Here is a 15412-nt window from a genome sequence, read left to right as displayed (position 1 = left end):
GGAAACAAAAGTGAAAAAACAAACGGCACGCAGTGTTCCTAAGTGGTCGCCCTCCCAAGTACTGACTGCGCTCGACGCTGCTTAACTTTGGTTATCGGACGAGAACCGGTGAATTCAGCGTGATATGGCCGCTGTTGTAAATTGGAGATAATACCGGTTGTTATTTATCTATATCCAGATTATATTTTCTACACTTGTGTTTTTTATGCATCGCGGTCATTCTTGTAATCTTCATTTTTTATCGCGATGCCTTAACTATATAACCGGATAACATTCCGATAACGTTGGTCAGTTTTCAAAGTCAGTTCAGTGTATTGTTCCCGAATATTAATGTTTTAATTAAATTAATAAAGAGTTTATAACCAGTTAAACCCAGAGTCGTTCTTGCGTCAAACAACAACAGCCGCTGCCGAGAGTGCTAGTTAATAATTTGAATTTAATTAACCTTCATCTTTATAAAACAATAACAAAAAGAAGATATGTTTGCTTTTTTCATATCTGGTGGAATTTAAAAGAGGAAACAAAAGTGAAAAAACAAACGGCACGCAGTATTCCCAAGTACTGTATGCGCTCGACGCTGCTTAACTTCGGTGATCGGACGTGAACCGGTGTTTTCAGCGTGATATGGCCGTTGCCGAGAGTGCTAGTTAATAATTCGAATTTAAATTAAGTGAGACAAATTAACCTTCATCATTTTAAAACAATAACAAAAAGAAAACATGTTTGCTTTTTTCATATCTATTAAAATTTAAAAGAGGAAAAAAAAAGTGAAAAAGCCAACGGCACGCAGTGTTCCTAAGTGGTCTCCCTCCCAAGTAGTGACTGCGCTCGACGCTGCTTATTTTCGGTTATCGGACGAGAACCGGTGTATTCAGCGTGATATGGCCGTTGCCGAGAGTGCTAGTTAATAATTTGAATTTAATTAACTTTCATCATTATAAAACAATAACAAAAAAGAAGATATGTTTGCTTTTTTCATATCTGGTGGAATTTGAAAGAGGAAACAAAAGTGAAAAAGCCAACGGCACGTAGTATTCCCAAGTACTGTATGCGCTCGACGCTGCTTAACTTCGGTGATCGGACGTGAACCGGTGTTTTCAGCGTGATATGGCCGTTGCCGAGAGTGCTAGTTAATAATTCGAATTTAGATTAAGTGAGACAAATTAACCTTCATCATTTTAAAACCATAACAAAAAGAAAACATGTTTGCTTTTTTCATATCTATTAAAATTTAAAAGAGGAAAAAAATGTGAAAAATCCAACGGCACGCAGTTTTCCTAAGTGGTCTCCCTCCCAAGTAGTGACTGCGCTCGACGCTGCTTAACTTCGGTTATCGGACGAGAACCGGTGTATTCAGCGTGATATCGCCGTTGCCGAGAGTGCTAGTTAATAATTTGAATTTAATTAACTTTCATCTTTATAAAACAATAACAAAAAGAAGATATGTTTGCTTTTTTTCATATCTGATGGAATTTGAAAGAGGAAACAAAAGTGAAAAAGCAAACGGCACGCAGTATTCCCAAGTATTGACTGCGCTCGACGCTGCTAACGTCGGCGATCGGACGAGAACCGGTGTTTTCAGCGTGATATGGCCGTTGCCGAGAGTGCTAGTTGATAATTCGAATTTAAATTAAGTGAGACAAATTAACCCTCATCATTTTAAAACAATAACAAAAAGAAAACATGTTTGCTTTTTTCATATCTATTAAAATTTAAAAGAGGAAAAAAAAGTGAAAAAGCCAACGGCACGCAGTGTTCCTAAGTGGTCTCCCTCCCAAGTAGTGACTGCGCTCGACGCTGCTTAACTTCGGTTATCGGACGAGAACCGGTGAATTCAGCGTGATATGGCCGTTGCCGAGAGTGCTAGTTAATAATTTGAATTTAATTAACCTTCATCTTTATAAAACAATAACAAAAAGAAGATATGTTTGCTTTTTTCATATCTGGTGGAATTTGAAAGAGGAAACAAAAGTGAAAAAACAAACGGCACGCAGTATTCCCAAGTACTGTATGCGCTCGACGCTGCTTAACTTCGGTGATCGGACGTGAACCGGTGTTTTCAGCGTGATATGGCCGTTGCCGAGAGTGCTAGTTAATAATTCGAATTTAAATTAAGTGAGACAAATTAACCTTCATCATTTTAAAACAATAACAAAAAGAAAACATGTTTGCTTTTTTCATATCTATTAAAATTTAAAAGAGGAAAAAAAAGTGAAAAAGCCAACGGCACGCAGTGTTCCTAAGTGGTCTCCCTCCCAAGTAGTGACTGCGCTCGACGCTGCTTAACTTCGGTTATCGGACGAGAACCGGTGTATTCAGCGTGATATGGCCGTTGCCGAGAGTGCTAGTTAATAATTTGAATTTAATTAACTTTCATCATTATAAAACAATAACAAAAAAGAAGATATGTTTGCTTTTTTCATATCTGGTGGAATTTGAAAGAGGAAACAAAAGTGAAAAAGCCAACGGCACGTAGTATTCCCAAGTACTGTATGCGCTCGACGCTGCTTAACTTCGGTGATCGGACGTGAACCGGTGTTTTCAGCGTGATATGGCCGTTGCCGAGAGTGCTAGTTAATAATTCGAATTTAGATTAAGTGAGACAAATTAACCTTCATCATTTTAAAACCATAACAAAAAGAAAACATGTTTGCTTTTTTCATATCTATTAAAATTTAAAAGAGGAAAAAAAGTGAAAAAGCCAACGGCACGCAGTTTTCCTAAGTGGTCTCCCTCCCAAGTAGGGACTGCGCTCGACGCTGCTTAACTTCGGTTATCGGACGAGAACCGGTGTATTAAGCGTGATATCGCCGTTGCCGAGAGTGCTAGTTAATAATTTGAATTTAATTAACTTTCATCTTTATAAAACAATAACAAAAAGAAGATATGTTTGCTTTTTTCATATCTGATGGAATTTGAAAGAGGAAACAAAAGTGAAAAAGCAAACGGCACGCAGTATTCCCAAGTACTGACTGCGCTCGACGCTGCTAACGTCGGCGATCGGACGAGAACCGGTGTTTTCAGCGTGATATGGCCGTTGCCGAGAGTGCTAGTTGATAATTCGAATTTAAATTAAGTGAGACAAATTAACCCTCATCATTTTAAAACAATAACAAAAAGAAAACATGTTTGCTTTTTTCATATCTATTAAAATTTAAAAGAGGAAAAAAAAGTGAAAAAGCCAACGGCACGCAGTGTTCCTAAGTGGTCTCCCTCCCAAGTAGTGACTGCGCTCGACGCTGCTTAACTTCGGTTATCGGACGAGAACCGGTGAATTCAGCGTGATATGGCCGCTGCCGAGAGTGCTAGTTAATAATTTGAATTTAATTAACCTTCATCTTTATAAAACAATAACAAAAAGAAGATATGCTTGCTTTTTTCATATCTGGTGGAATTTGAAAGAGGAAACAAAAGTGAAAAAGCAAACGGCACGCAGTATTCCCAAGTACGGACTGCGCTCGACGCTGCTAACGTCGGCGATCGGACGAGAACCGGTGTTTTCAGCGTGATATGGCCGTTGCCGAGAGTGCTAGTTAATAATTCGAATTTAAATTAAGTGAGACAAATTAACCTTCATCATTTTAAAACAATAACAAAAAGAAAACATGTTTGCTTTTTTCATATCTATTAAAATTTAAAAGAGGAAAAAAAAGTGAAAAAGCCAACGGCACGCAGTGTTCCTAAGTGGTCTCCCTCCCAAGTAGTGACTGCGCTCGACGCTGCTTAACTTCGGTTATCGGACGAGAACCGGTGAATTCAGCGTGATATGGCCGTTGCCGAGAGTGCTAGTTAATAATTTGAATTTAATTAACCTTCATCTTTATAAAACAATAACAAAAAGAAGATATGTTTGCTTTTTTAATATCTGGTGGAATTTGAAAGAGGAAACAAAAGTGAAAAAGCAAACGGCATTCAGTATTCCCAAGTACTGACTGCGCTGGACGCTGCTAACGTCGGCGATCGGACGAGAACCGGTGTTTTCAGCGTGATATGGCCGTTGCCGAGAGTGCTAGTTGATAATTCGAATTTAAATTAAGTGAGACAAATTAACCCTCATCATTTTAAAACAATAACAAAAAGAAAACATGTTTGCTTTTTTCATATCTATTAAAATTTAAAAGAGGAAAAAAAAGTGAAAAAGCCAACGGCACGCAGTGTTCCTAAGTGGTCTCCCTCCCAAGTAGTGACTGCGCTCGACGCTGCTTAACTTCGGTTATCGGACGAGAACCGGTGAATTCAGCGTGATATGGCCGTTGCCGAGAGTGCTAGTTAATAATTTGAATTTAATTAACCTTCATCTTTATAAAACAATAACAAAAAGAAGATATGTTTGCTTTTTTCATATCTGGTGGAATTTAAAAGAGGAAACAAAAGTGAAAAAAGAAACGGCACGCAGTATTCCCAAGTACGGACTGCGCTCGACGCTGCTTAACTTCGGTGATCGGACGTGAACCAGTGTTTTCTGCGTGATATGGCCGTTGTCGAGAGTGCTAGTTAATAATTCGAATTTAAATTAAGTGAGACAAATTAACCTTCATCATTTTAAAACAATAACAAAAAGAAAACATGTTTGCTTTTTTCATATCTATTAAAACTTAAATGGGGAAAAAAAAGTGAAAAAGCCAACGGCACGCAGTGTTCCTAAGTGGTCTCAATCCCAAGTAGTGACTGCGCTCGACGCTGCTTAACTTCGGTTATCGGACGAGAACCGGTGTTCTCAGCGTGATATGGCCGTTGCCGAGAGTGCTAGTTAATAATTTGAATTTAATTAACTTTCATCATTATAAAACAATAACAAAAAGAAGATATGTTTGCTTTTTTCATATCTGGTGGAATTTGAAAGAGGAAACAAAAGTGAAAAAGCAAACGGCACGCAGTATTCCCAAGTACGGACTGCGCTCGACGCTGCTAACGTCGGCGATCGGACGAGAACCGGTGTTTTCAGCGTGATATGGCCGTTGCCGAGAGTGCTAGTTAATAATTCGAATTTAAATTAAGTGAGACAAATTAACCTTCATCATTTTAAAACAATAACAAAAAGAAAACATGTTTGCTTTTTTCATATCTATTAAAATTTAAAAGAGGAAAAAAAAGTGAAAAAGCCAACGGCACGCAGTGTTCCTAAGTGGTCTCCCTCCCAAGTAGTGACTGCGCTCGACGCTGCTTAACTTCGGTTATCGGACGAGAACCGGTGAATTCAGCGTGATATGGCCGTTGCCGAGAGTGCTAGTTAATAATTTGAATTTAATTAACCTTCATCTTTATAAAACAATAACAAAAAGAAGATATGTTTGCTTTTTTAATATCTGGTGGAATTTGAAAGAGGAAACAAAAGTGAAAAAGCAAACGGCATTCAGTATTCCCAAGTACTGACTGCGCTGGACGCTGCTAACGTCGGCGATCGGACGAGAACCGGTGTTTTCAGCGTGATATGGCCGTTGCCGAGAGTGCTAGTTGATAATTCGAATTTAAATTAAGTGAGACAAATTAACCCTCATCATTTTAAAACAATAACAAAAAGAAAACATGTTTGCTTTTTTCATATCTATTAAAATTTAAAAGAGGAAAAAAAAGTGAAAAAGCCAACGGCACGCAGTGTTCCTAAGTGGTCTCCCTCCCAAGTAGTGACTGCGCTCGACGCTGCTTAACTTCGGTTATCGGACGAGAACCGGTGAATTCAGCGTGATATGGCCGTTACCGAGAGTGCTAGTTAATAATTTGAATTTAATTAACCTTCATCTTTATAAAACAATAACAAAAAGAAGATACGTTTGCTTTTTTCATATCTGGTGGAATTTAAAAGAGGAAACAAAAGTGAAAAAACAAACGGCACGCAGTATTCCCAAGTTCTGTATGCGCTCGACGCTGCTTAACTTCGGTGATCGGACGTGAACCGGTGTTTTCTGCGTGATATGGCCGTTGTCGAGAGTGCTAGTTAATAATTCGAATTTAAATTAAGTGAGACAAATTAACCTTCATCATTTTAAAACAATAACAAAAAGAAAACATGTTTGCTTTTCTCTTATCTATTAAAATTTAAAAGAGGAAAAAAAAGTGAAAAAGCCAACGGCACGGAGTGTTCCTAAGTGGTCTCCCTCCCAAGTAGTGACTGCGCTCGACGCTGCTTAACTTCGGTTATCGGACGAGAACCGGTGTATTCAGCGTGATATGGCCGTTGCCGAGAGTGCTAGTTAATAATTTGAATTTAATTAACTTTCATCATTATAAAACAATAACAAAAAAAAATATGTTTGCTTTTTTCATATCTGGTGGAATTTGAAAGAGGAAACAAAAGTGAAAAAGCAAACGGCACGCAGTATTCCCAAGTACTGACTGCGCTCGACGCTGCTAACGTCGGCGATCGGACGAGAACCGGTGTTCTCAGCGTGATATGGCCGTTGCCGAGAGTGCTAGATAATAATTCGAATTTAAATTAAGTGAGACAAATTAACCTTCATCTTTTTCAAACAATAACAAAAAGAAAATATGTTTGCTTTTTTCAATTCTATTGGAATTTTAAAGAGGAAAAAAAAGTGAAAAAGCTAACGGCACGCAGTGTTCCTAAGTGGTCGCCCTCCCAAGTACTGACTGCGCTCGACGCTGCTTAACTTTGGTTATCGGACGAGAACCGGTGTATTCAGCGTGATATGGCCGTTGCCGACAGTGCTAGTTAATAATTTGAATTTAATTAACCTTCATCTTTATAAAACAATAACAAAAAAGAAGATATGTTTGCTTTTTTCATATCTGGTGGAATTTGAAAGAGGAAACAAAAGTGAAAAAACAAACGGCACGCAGTGTTCCTAAGTGGTCGCCCTCCCAAGTACTGACTGCGCTCGACGCTGCTTAACTTTGGTTATCGGACGAGAACCGGTGAATTCAGCGTGATATGGCCGCTGTTGTAAATTAGAGATAATACCGGTTGTTATTTATCTATATCCAGATTATATTTTCTACACTTGTGTTTTTTATGCATCGCGGTCATTCTTGTAATCTTTATTTTTTATCGCGATGCCTTAACTATATAACCGGATAACATTCCGATAACGTTGGTCAGTTTTCTAAGTCAGTTCAGTGTATTGTTCCCGAATATTAATATTAATGTTTTAATTAAATTAATAAAGAGTTTATAACCAGTTAAACCCAGAGTCGTTCTTGCGTCAAACAACAACAGCCGCTGCCGAGAGTGCTAGTTAATAATTTGAATTTAATTAACCTTCATCTTTATAAAACAATAACAAAAAGAAGATATGTTTGCTTTTTTCATATCTGGTGGAATTTAAAAGAGGAAACAAAAGTGAAAAAACAAACGGCACGCAGTATTCCCAAGTACTGTATGCGCTCGACGCTGCTTAACTTCGGTGATCGGACGTGAACCGGTGTTTTCAGCGTGATATGGCCGTTGCCGAGAGTGCTAGTTAATAATTCGAATTTAAATTAAGTGAGACAAATTAACCTTCATCATTTTAAAACAATAACAAAAAGAAAACATGTTTGCTTTTTTCATATCTATTAAAATTTAAAAGAGGAAAAAAAAAGTGAAAAAGCCAACGGCACGCAGTGTTCCTAAGTGGTCTCCCTCCCAAGTAGTGACTGCGCTCGACGCTGCTTATTTTCGGTTATCGGACGAGAACCGGTGTATTCAGCGTGATATGGCCGTTGCCGAGAGTGCTAGTTAATAATTTGAATTTAATTAACTTTCATCTTTATAAAACAATAACAAAAAGAAGATATGTTTGCTTTTTTCATATCTGATGGAATTTGAAAGAGGAAACAAAAGTGAAAAAGCAAACGGCACGCAGTATTCCCAAGTATTGACTGCGCTCGACGCTGCTAACGTCGGCGATCGGACGAGAACCGGTGTTTTCAGCGTGATATGGCCGTTGCCGAGAGTGCTAGTTGATAATTCGAATTTAAATTAAGTGAGACAAATTAACCCTCATCATTTTAAAACAATAACAAAAAGAAAACATGTTTGCTTTTTTCATATCTATTAAAATTTAAAAGAGGAAAAAAAAGTGAAAAATCCAACGGCACGCAGTGTTCCTAAGTGGTCTCCCTCCCAAGTAGTGACTGCGCTCGACGCTGCTTAACTTCGGTTATCGGACGAGAACCGGTGAATTCAGCGTGATATGGCCGTTGCCGAGAGTGCTAGTTAATAATTTGAATTTAATTAACCTTCATCTTTATAAAACAATAACAAAAAGAAGATATGTTTGCTTTTTTCATATCTGGTGGAATTTGAAAGAGGAAACAAAAGTGAAAAAGCAAACGGCACGCAGTATTCCCAAGTACGGACTGCGCTCGACGCTGCTAACGTCGGCGATCGGACGAGAACCGGTGTTTTCAGCGTGATATGGCCGTTGCCGAGAGTGCTAGTTAATAATTCGAATTTAAATTAAGTGAGACAAATTAACCTTCATCATTTTAAAACAATAACAAAAAGAAAACATGTTTGCTTTTTTCATATCTATTAAAATTTAAAAGAGGAAAAAAAAGTGAAAAAGCCAACGGCACGCAGTGTTCCTAAGTGGTCTCCCTCCCAAGTAGTGACTGCGCTCGACGCTGCTTAACTTCGGTTATCGGACGAGAACCGGTGAATTCAGCGTGATATGGCCGTTGCCGAGAGTGCTAGTTAATAATTTGAATTTAATTAACCTTCATCTTTATAAAACAATAACAAAAAGAAGATATGTTTGCTTTTTTAATATCTGGTGGAATTTGAAAGAGGAAACAAAAGTGAAAAAGCAAACGGCACGCAGTATTCCCAAGTACTGACTGCGCTCGACGCTGCTAACGTCGGCGATCGGACGAGAACCGGTGTTTTCAGCGTGATATGGCCGTTGCCGAGAGTGCTAGTTGATAATTCGAATTTAAATTAAGTGAGACAAATTAACCCTCATCATTTTAAAACAATAACAAAAAGAAAACATGTTTGCTTTTTTCATATCTATTAAAATTTAAAAGAGGAAAAAAAAGTGAAAAAGCCAACGGCACGCAGTGTTCCTAAGTGGTCTCCCTCCCAAGTAGTGACTGCGCTCGACGCTGCTTAACTTCGGTTATCGGACGAGAACCGGTGTATTCAGCGTGATATGGCCGTTGCCGAGAGTGCTAGTTAATAATTTGAATTTAATTAACTTTCATCATTATAAAACAATAACAAAAAAGAAGATATGTTTGCTTTTTTCATATCTGGTGGAATTTGAAAGAGGAAACAAAAGTGAAAAAACAAACGGCACGCAGTATTCCCAAGTACTGTATGCGCTCGACGCTGCTTAACTTCGGTGATCGGACGTGAACCGGTGTTTTCAGCGTGATATGGCCGTTGCCGAGAGTGCTAGTTAATAATTCGAATTTAAATTAAGTGAGACAAATTAACCTTCATCATTTTAAAACAATAACAAAAAGAAAACATGTTTGCTTTTTTCATATCTATTAAAATTTAAAAGAGGAAAAAAAAAGTGAAAAAGCCAACGGCACGCAGTGTTCCTAAGTGGTCTCCCTCCCAAGTAGTGACTGCGCTCGACGCTGCTTAACTTCGGTTATCGGACGAGAACCGGTGTATTCAGCGTGATATGGCCGTTGCCGAGAGTGCTAGTTAATAATTTGAATTTAATTAACTTTCATCATTATAAAACAATAACAAAAAAGAAGATATGTTTGCTTTTTTCATATCTGGTGGAATTTGAAAGAGGAAACAAAAGTGAAAAACCCAACGGCACGTAGTATTCCCAAGTACTGTATGCGCTCGACGCTGCTTAACTTCGGTGATCGGACGTGAACCGGTGTTTTCAGCGTGATATGGCCGTTGCCGAGAGTGCTAGTTAATAATTCGAATTTAGATTAAGTGAGACAAATTAACCTTCATCATTTTAAAACCATAACAAAAAGAAAACATGTTTGCTTTTTTCATATCTATTAAAATTTAAAAGAGGAAAAAAAGTGAAAAAGCCAACGGCACGCAGTTTTCCTAAGTGGTCTCCCTCCCAAGTAGTGACTGCGCTCGACGCTGCTTAACTTCGGTTATCGGACGAGAACCGGTGTATTAAGCGTGATATCGCCGTTGCCGAGAGTGCTAGTTAATAATTTGAATTTAATTAACTTTCATCTTTATAAAACAATAACAAAAAGAAGATATGTTTGCTTTTTTCATATCTGATGGAATTTGAAAGAGGAAACAAAAGTGAAAAAGCAAACGGCACGCAGTATTCCCAAGTACTGACTGCGCTCGACGCTGCTAACGTCGGCGATCGGACGAGAACCGGTGTTTTCAGCGTGATATGGCCGTTGCCGAGAGTGCTAGTTGATAATTCGAATTTAAATTAAGTGAGACAAATTAACCCTCATCATTTTAAAACAATAACAAAAAGAAAACATGTTTGCTTTTTTCATATCTATTAAAATTTAAAAGAGGAAAAAAAAGTGAAAAAGCCAACGGCACGCAGTGTTCCTAAGTGGTCTCCCTCCCAAGTAGTGACTGCGCTCGACGCTGCTTAACTTCGGTTATCGGACGAGAACCGGTGAATTCAGCGTGATATGGCCGCTGCCGAGAGTGCTAGTTAATAATTTGAATTTAATTAACCTTCATCTTTATAAAACAATAACAAAAAGAAGATATGTTTGCTTTTTTCATATCTGGTGGAATTTGAAAGAGGAAACAAAAGTGAAAAAGCAAACGGCACGCAGTATTCCCAAGTACGGACTGCGCTCGACGCTGCTAACGTCGGCGATCGGACGAGAACCGGTGTTTTCAGCGTGATATGGCCGTTGCCGAGAGTGCTAGTTAATAATTCGAATTTAAATTAAGTGAGACAAATTAACCTTCATCATTTTAAAACAATAACAAAAAGAAAACATGTTTGCTTTTTTCATATCTATTAAAATTTAAAAGAGGAAAAAAAAGTGAAAAAGCCAACGGCACGCAGTGTTCCTAAGTGGTCTCCCTCCCAAGTAGTGACTGCGCTCGACGCTGCTTAACTTCGGTTATCGGACGAGAACCGGTGAATTCAGCGTGATATGGCCGTTGCCGAGAGTGCTAGTTAATAATTTGAATTTAATTAACCTTCATCTTTATAAAACAATAACAAAAAGAAGATATGTTTGCTTTTTTAATATCTGGTGGAATTTGAAAGAGGAAACAAAAGTGAAAAAGCAAACGGCACGCAGTATTCCCAAGTACTGACTGCGCTCGACGCTGCTAACGTCGGCGATCGGACGAGAACCGGTGTTTTCAGCGTGATATGGCCGTTGCCGAGAGTGCTAGTTAATAATTCGAATTTAAATTAAGTGAGACAAATTAACCTTCATCATTTTAAAACAATAACAAAAAGAAAACATGTTTGCTTTTTTCTTATCTATTAAAATTTAAAAGAGGAAAAAAAAGTGAAAAAGCCAACGGCACGCAGTGTTCCTAAGTGGTCTCCCTCCCAAGTAGTGACTGCGCTCGACGCTGCTTAACTTCGGTTATCGGACGAGAACCGGTGAATTCAGCGTGATATGGCCGTTGCCGAGAGTGCTAGTTAATAATTTGAATTTAATTAGCCTTCATCTTTATAAAACAATAACAAAAAGAAGATACGTTTGCTTTTTTCATATCTGGTGGAATTTGAAAGAGGAAACAAAAGTGAAAAAGCCAACGGCACGTAGTATTCCCAAGTACTGTATGCGCTCGACGCTGCTTAACTTCGGTGATCGGACGTGAACCGGTGTTTTCAGCGTGATATGGCCGTTGCCGAGAGTGCTAGTTGATAATTCGAATTTAAATTAAGTGAGACAAATTAACCCTCATCATTTTAAAACAATAACAAAAAGAAAACATGTTTGCTTTTTTCATATCTATTAAAATTTAAAAGAGGAAAAAAAAGTGAAAAAGCCAACGGCACGCAGTGTTCCTAAGTGGTCTCCCTCCCAAGTAGTGACTGCGCTCGACGCTGCTTAACTTCGGTTATCGGACGAGAACCGGTGTATTCAGCGTGATATGGCCGTTGCCGAGAGTGCTAGTTAATAATTTGAATTTAATTAACTTTCATCATTATAAAACAATAACAAAAAAGAAGATATGTTTGCTTTTTTCATATCTGGTGGAATTTGAAAGAGGAAACAAAAGTGAAAAAACAAACGGCACGCAGTATTCCCAAGTACTGTATGCGCTCGACGCTGCTTAACTTCGGTGATCGGACGTGAACCGGTGTTTTCAGCGTGATATGGCCGTTGCCGAGAGTGCTAGTTAATAATTCGAATTTAAATTAAGTGAGACAAATTAACCTTCATCATTTTAAAACAATAACAAAAAGAAAACATGTTTGCTTTTTTCATATCTATTAAAATTTAAAAGAGGAAAAAAAAAGTGAAAAAGCCAACGGCACGCAGTGTTCCTAAGTGGTCTCCCTCCCAAGTAGTGACTGCGCTCGACGCTGCTTAACTTCGGTTATCGGACGAGAACCGGTGTATTCAGCGTGATATGGCCGTTGCCGAGAGTGCTAGTTAATAATTTGAATTTAATTAACTTTCATCATTATAAAACAATAACAAAAAAGAAGATGTGTTTGCTTTTTTCATATCTGGTGGAATTTGAAAGAGGAAACAAAAGTGAAAAAGCCAACGGCACGTAGTATTCCCAAGTACTGTATGCGCTCGACGCTGCTTAACTTCGGTGATCGGACGTGAACCGGTGTTTTCAGCGTGATATGGCCGTTGCCGAGAGTGCTAGTTAATAATTCGAATTTAGATTAAGTGAGACAAATTAACCTTCATCATTTTAAAACCATAACAAAAAGAAAACATGTTTGCTTTTTTCATATCTATTAAAATTTAAAAGAGGAAAAAAAGTGAAAAAGCCAACGGCACGCAGTTTTCCTAAGTGGTCTCCCTCCCAAGTAGTGACTGCGCTCGACGCTGCTTAACTTCGGTTATCGGACGAGAACCGGTGTATTAAGCGTGATATCGCCGTTGCCGAGAGTGCTAGTTAATAATTTGAATTTAATTAACTTTCATCTTTATAAAACAATAACAAAAAGAAGATATGTTTGCTTTTTTCATATCTGATGGAATTTGAAAGAGGAAACAAAAGTGAAAAAGCAAACGGCACGCAGTATTCCCAAGTACTGACTGCGCTCGACGCTGCTAACGTCGGCGATCGGACGAGAACCGGTGTTTTCAGCGTGATATGGCCGTTGCCGAGAGTGCTAGTTGATAATTCGAATTTAAATTAAGTGAGACAAATTAACCCTCATCATTTTAAAACAATAACAAAAAGAAAACATGTTTGCTTTTTTCATATCTATTAAAATTTAAAAGAGGAAAAAAAAGTGAAAAAGCCAACGGCACGCAGTGTTCCTAAGTGGTCTCCCTCCCAAGTAGTGACTGCGCTCGACGCTGCTTAACTTCGGTTATCGGACGAGAACCGGTGAATTCAGCGTGATATGGCCGCTGCCGAGAGTGCTAGTTAATAATTTGAATTTAATTAACCTTCATCTTTATAAAACAATAACAAAAAGAAGATATGTTTGCTTTTTTCATATCTGGTGGAATTTGAAAGAGGAAACAAAAGTGAAAAAGCAAACGGCACGCAGTATTCCCAAGTACGGACTGCGCTCGACGCTGCTAACGTCGGCGATCGGACGAGAACCGGTGTTTTCAGCGTGATATGGCCGTTGCCGAGAGTGCTAGTTAATAATTCGAATTTAAATTAAGTGAGACAAATTAACCTTCATCATTTTAAAACAATAACAAAAAGAAAACATGTTTGCTTTTTTCATATCTATTAAAATTTAAAAGAGGAAAAAAAAGTGAAAAAGCCAACGGCACGCAGTGTTCCTAAGTGGTCTCCCTCCCAAGTAGTGACTGCGCTCGACGCTGCTTAACTTCGGTTATCGGACGAGAACCGGTGAATTCAGCGTGATATGGCCGTTGCCGAGAGTGCTAGTTAATAATTTGAATTTAATTAACCTTCATCTTTATAAAACAATAACAAAAAGAAGATATGTTTGCTTTTTTAATATCTGGTGGAATTTGAAAGAGGAAACAAAAGTGAAAAAGCAAACGGCACGCAGTATTCCCAAGTACTGACTGCGCTCGACGCTGCTAACGTCGGCGATCGGACGAGAACCGGTGTTTTCAGCGTGATATGGCCGTTGCCGAGAGTGCTAGTTAATAATTCGAATTTAAATTAAGTGAGACAAATTAACCTTCATCATTTTAAAACAATAACAAAAAGAAAACATGTTTGCTTTTTTCTTATCTATTAAAATTTAAAAGAGGAAAAAAAAGTGAAAAAGCCAACGGCACGCAGTGTTCCTAAGTGGTCTCCCTCCCAAGTAGTGACTGCGCTCGACGCTGCTTAACTTCGGTTATCGGACGAGAACCGGTGAATTCAGCGTGATATGGCCGTTGCCGAGAGTGCTAGTTAATAATTTGAATTTAATTAGCCTTCATCTTTATAAAACAATAACAAAAAGAAGATACGTTTGCTTTTTTCATATCTGGTGGAATTTGAAAGAGGAAACAAAAGTGAAAAAGCAAACGGCACGCAGTATTCCCAAGTACTGACTGCGCTCGACGCTGCTAACGTCGGCGATCGGACGAGAACCGGTGTTCTCAGCGTGATATGGCCGTTGCCGAGAGTGCTAGATAATAATTCGAATTTAAATTAAGTGAGACAAATTAACCTTCATCTTTTTCAAACAATAACAAAAAGAAAATATGTTTGCTTTTTTCATATCTATTGGAATTTAAAAGAGGAAAAAAAAGTGAAAAAGCTAACGGCACGCAGTGTTCCTAAGTGGTCGCCCTCCCAAGTACTGACTGCGCTCGACGCTGCTTAACTTTGGTTATCGGACGAGAACCGGTGAATTCAGCGTGATATGGCCGTTGCCGAGACTGCTAGTTAATAATTTGAATTTAATTAACCTTCATCTTTATAAAACAATAACAAAAAGAAGATATGTTTGCTTTTTTCATATCTGGTGGAATTTAAAAGAGGAAACAAAAGTGAAAAAACAAACGGCACGCAGTATTCCCAAGTACTGTATGCGCTCGACGCTGCATAACTTCGGTGATCGGAAGTGAACCGGTTTTTTCATCGTGATATGGCCGTTGCCAAGAGTGCTAGTTAATAATTCGAATTTAAATTAAGTGAGACAAATTAACCTTCATCATTTTAAAACAATAACAAAAAGAAAACATGTTTGCTTTTTTCATATCTATTAAAATTTAAAAGAGGGAAAAAAGTGAAAAAGCCAACGGCACGCAGTGTTCCTAAGTGGTCTCCCTCGCAAGTAGTGACTGCGCTCGACGCTGCTTAACTTCGGTTATCGGACGAGAAACGGTGTATTCAGCGTGATATGGCCGTTGCCGTGAGTGCTAGTTAATAAATTGAATTTAATTAACTTTCTTCTTTATAAAACAATAACAA

The 15412-nt window shown here is 38.4% G+C and overlaps 37 pseudogenes; all 37 read right to left on the bottom strand.

The window, feature by feature from the left end:
• Positions 1-17: 17 nt before the first annotated feature.
• Positions 18-136, bottom strand: LOC149652691 (5S ribosomal RNA; annotated as a pseudogene).
• Positions 137-774: 638 nt separating this feature from the next.
• Positions 775-893, bottom strand: LOC149652690 (5S ribosomal RNA; annotated as a pseudogene).
• Positions 894-1016: 123 nt separating this feature from the next.
• On the bottom strand, positions 1017-1119 carry LOC149652689 (5S ribosomal RNA; annotated as a pseudogene).
• Positions 1120-1256: 137 nt separating this feature from the next.
• LOC149652688 (5S ribosomal RNA) lies at positions 1257-1375 on the bottom strand (annotated as a pseudogene).
• A 362-nt stretch (positions 1376-1737) lies between these two features.
• LOC149652687 (5S ribosomal RNA) lies at positions 1738-1856 on the bottom strand (annotated as a pseudogene).
• A 362-nt stretch (positions 1857-2218) lies between these two features.
• On the bottom strand, positions 2219-2337 carry LOC149652686 (5S ribosomal RNA; annotated as a pseudogene).
• A 123-nt stretch (positions 2338-2460) lies between these two features.
• Positions 2461-2563, bottom strand: LOC149652685 (5S ribosomal RNA; annotated as a pseudogene).
• Positions 2564-2699: 136 nt separating this feature from the next.
• Positions 2700-2818, bottom strand: LOC149652684 (5S ribosomal RNA; annotated as a pseudogene).
• A 361-nt stretch (positions 2819-3179) lies between these two features.
• Positions 3180-3298, bottom strand: LOC149652683 (5S ribosomal RNA; annotated as a pseudogene).
• Positions 3299-3659: 361 nt separating this feature from the next.
• LOC149652682 (5S ribosomal RNA) lies at positions 3660-3778 on the bottom strand (annotated as a pseudogene).
• Positions 3779-4139: 361 nt separating this feature from the next.
• LOC149652681 (5S ribosomal RNA) lies at positions 4140-4258 on the bottom strand (annotated as a pseudogene).
• Positions 4259-4620: 362 nt separating this feature from the next.
• LOC149652680 (5S ribosomal RNA) lies at positions 4621-4739 on the bottom strand (annotated as a pseudogene).
• A 361-nt stretch (positions 4740-5100) lies between these two features.
• LOC149652679 (5S ribosomal RNA) lies at positions 5101-5219 on the bottom strand (annotated as a pseudogene).
• A 361-nt stretch (positions 5220-5580) lies between these two features.
• Positions 5581-5699, bottom strand: LOC149652678 (5S ribosomal RNA; annotated as a pseudogene).
• Positions 5700-6061: 362 nt separating this feature from the next.
• On the bottom strand, positions 6062-6180 carry LOC149652677 (5S ribosomal RNA; annotated as a pseudogene).
• A 360-nt stretch (positions 6181-6540) lies between these two features.
• On the bottom strand, positions 6541-6659 carry LOC149652676 (5S ribosomal RNA; annotated as a pseudogene).
• Positions 6660-6782: 123 nt separating this feature from the next.
• LOC149652675 (5S ribosomal RNA) lies at positions 6783-6901 on the bottom strand (annotated as a pseudogene).
• Positions 6902-7545: 644 nt separating this feature from the next.
• LOC149652674 (5S ribosomal RNA) lies at positions 7546-7664 on the bottom strand (annotated as a pseudogene).
• Positions 7665-8025: 361 nt separating this feature from the next.
• LOC149652673 (5S ribosomal RNA) lies at positions 8026-8144 on the bottom strand (annotated as a pseudogene).
• Positions 8145-8505: 361 nt separating this feature from the next.
• On the bottom strand, positions 8506-8624 carry LOC149652672 (5S ribosomal RNA; annotated as a pseudogene).
• A 361-nt stretch (positions 8625-8985) lies between these two features.
• On the bottom strand, positions 8986-9104 carry LOC149652671 (5S ribosomal RNA; annotated as a pseudogene).
• Positions 9105-9468: 364 nt separating this feature from the next.
• Positions 9469-9587, bottom strand: LOC149652670 (5S ribosomal RNA; annotated as a pseudogene).
• A 123-nt stretch (positions 9588-9710) lies between these two features.
• On the bottom strand, positions 9711-9813 carry LOC149652669 (5S ribosomal RNA; annotated as a pseudogene).
• A 136-nt stretch (positions 9814-9949) lies between these two features.
• Positions 9950-10068, bottom strand: LOC149652668 (5S ribosomal RNA; annotated as a pseudogene).
• A 361-nt stretch (positions 10069-10429) lies between these two features.
• On the bottom strand, positions 10430-10548 carry LOC149652667 (5S ribosomal RNA; annotated as a pseudogene).
• A 361-nt stretch (positions 10549-10909) lies between these two features.
• Positions 10910-11028, bottom strand: LOC149652666 (5S ribosomal RNA; annotated as a pseudogene).
• Positions 11029-11389: 361 nt separating this feature from the next.
• Positions 11390-11508, bottom strand: LOC149652665 (5S ribosomal RNA; annotated as a pseudogene).
• Positions 11509-11630: 122 nt separating this feature from the next.
• On the bottom strand, positions 11631-11733 carry LOC149652664 (5S ribosomal RNA; annotated as a pseudogene).
• A 137-nt stretch (positions 11734-11870) lies between these two features.
• On the bottom strand, positions 11871-11989 carry LOC149652663 (5S ribosomal RNA; annotated as a pseudogene).
• A 364-nt stretch (positions 11990-12353) lies between these two features.
• Positions 12354-12472, bottom strand: LOC149652662 (5S ribosomal RNA; annotated as a pseudogene).
• Positions 12473-12595: 123 nt separating this feature from the next.
• On the bottom strand, positions 12596-12698 carry LOC149652661 (5S ribosomal RNA; annotated as a pseudogene).
• A 136-nt stretch (positions 12699-12834) lies between these two features.
• Positions 12835-12953, bottom strand: LOC149652660 (5S ribosomal RNA; annotated as a pseudogene).
• A 361-nt stretch (positions 12954-13314) lies between these two features.
• Positions 13315-13433, bottom strand: LOC149652659 (5S ribosomal RNA; annotated as a pseudogene).
• A 361-nt stretch (positions 13434-13794) lies between these two features.
• LOC149652658 (5S ribosomal RNA) lies at positions 13795-13913 on the bottom strand (annotated as a pseudogene).
• Positions 13914-14274: 361 nt separating this feature from the next.
• Positions 14275-14393, bottom strand: LOC149652657 (5S ribosomal RNA; annotated as a pseudogene).
• A 361-nt stretch (positions 14394-14754) lies between these two features.
• LOC149652656 (5S ribosomal RNA) lies at positions 14755-14873 on the bottom strand (annotated as a pseudogene).
• A 361-nt stretch (positions 14874-15234) lies between these two features.
• On the bottom strand, positions 15235-15353 carry LOC149652655 (5S ribosomal RNA; annotated as a pseudogene).
• Positions 15354-15412: the final 59 nt, after the last annotated feature.

This window comes from Phalangium opilio, unplaced genomic scaffold (genome assembly GCF_054372755.1).
Source record: "Phalangium opilio isolate 3A_F unplaced genomic scaffold, DU_Popi_V2 ptg000082l_1, whole genome shotgun sequence".
Classification (NCBI taxonomy): Eukaryota; Metazoa; Arthropoda; class Arachnida; order Opiliones; family Phalangiidae; genus Phalangium; species Phalangium opilio.
Note: the sequence above shows the minus strand (reverse complement) of the source record. Positions and strands in the feature narration are given on the sequence as shown.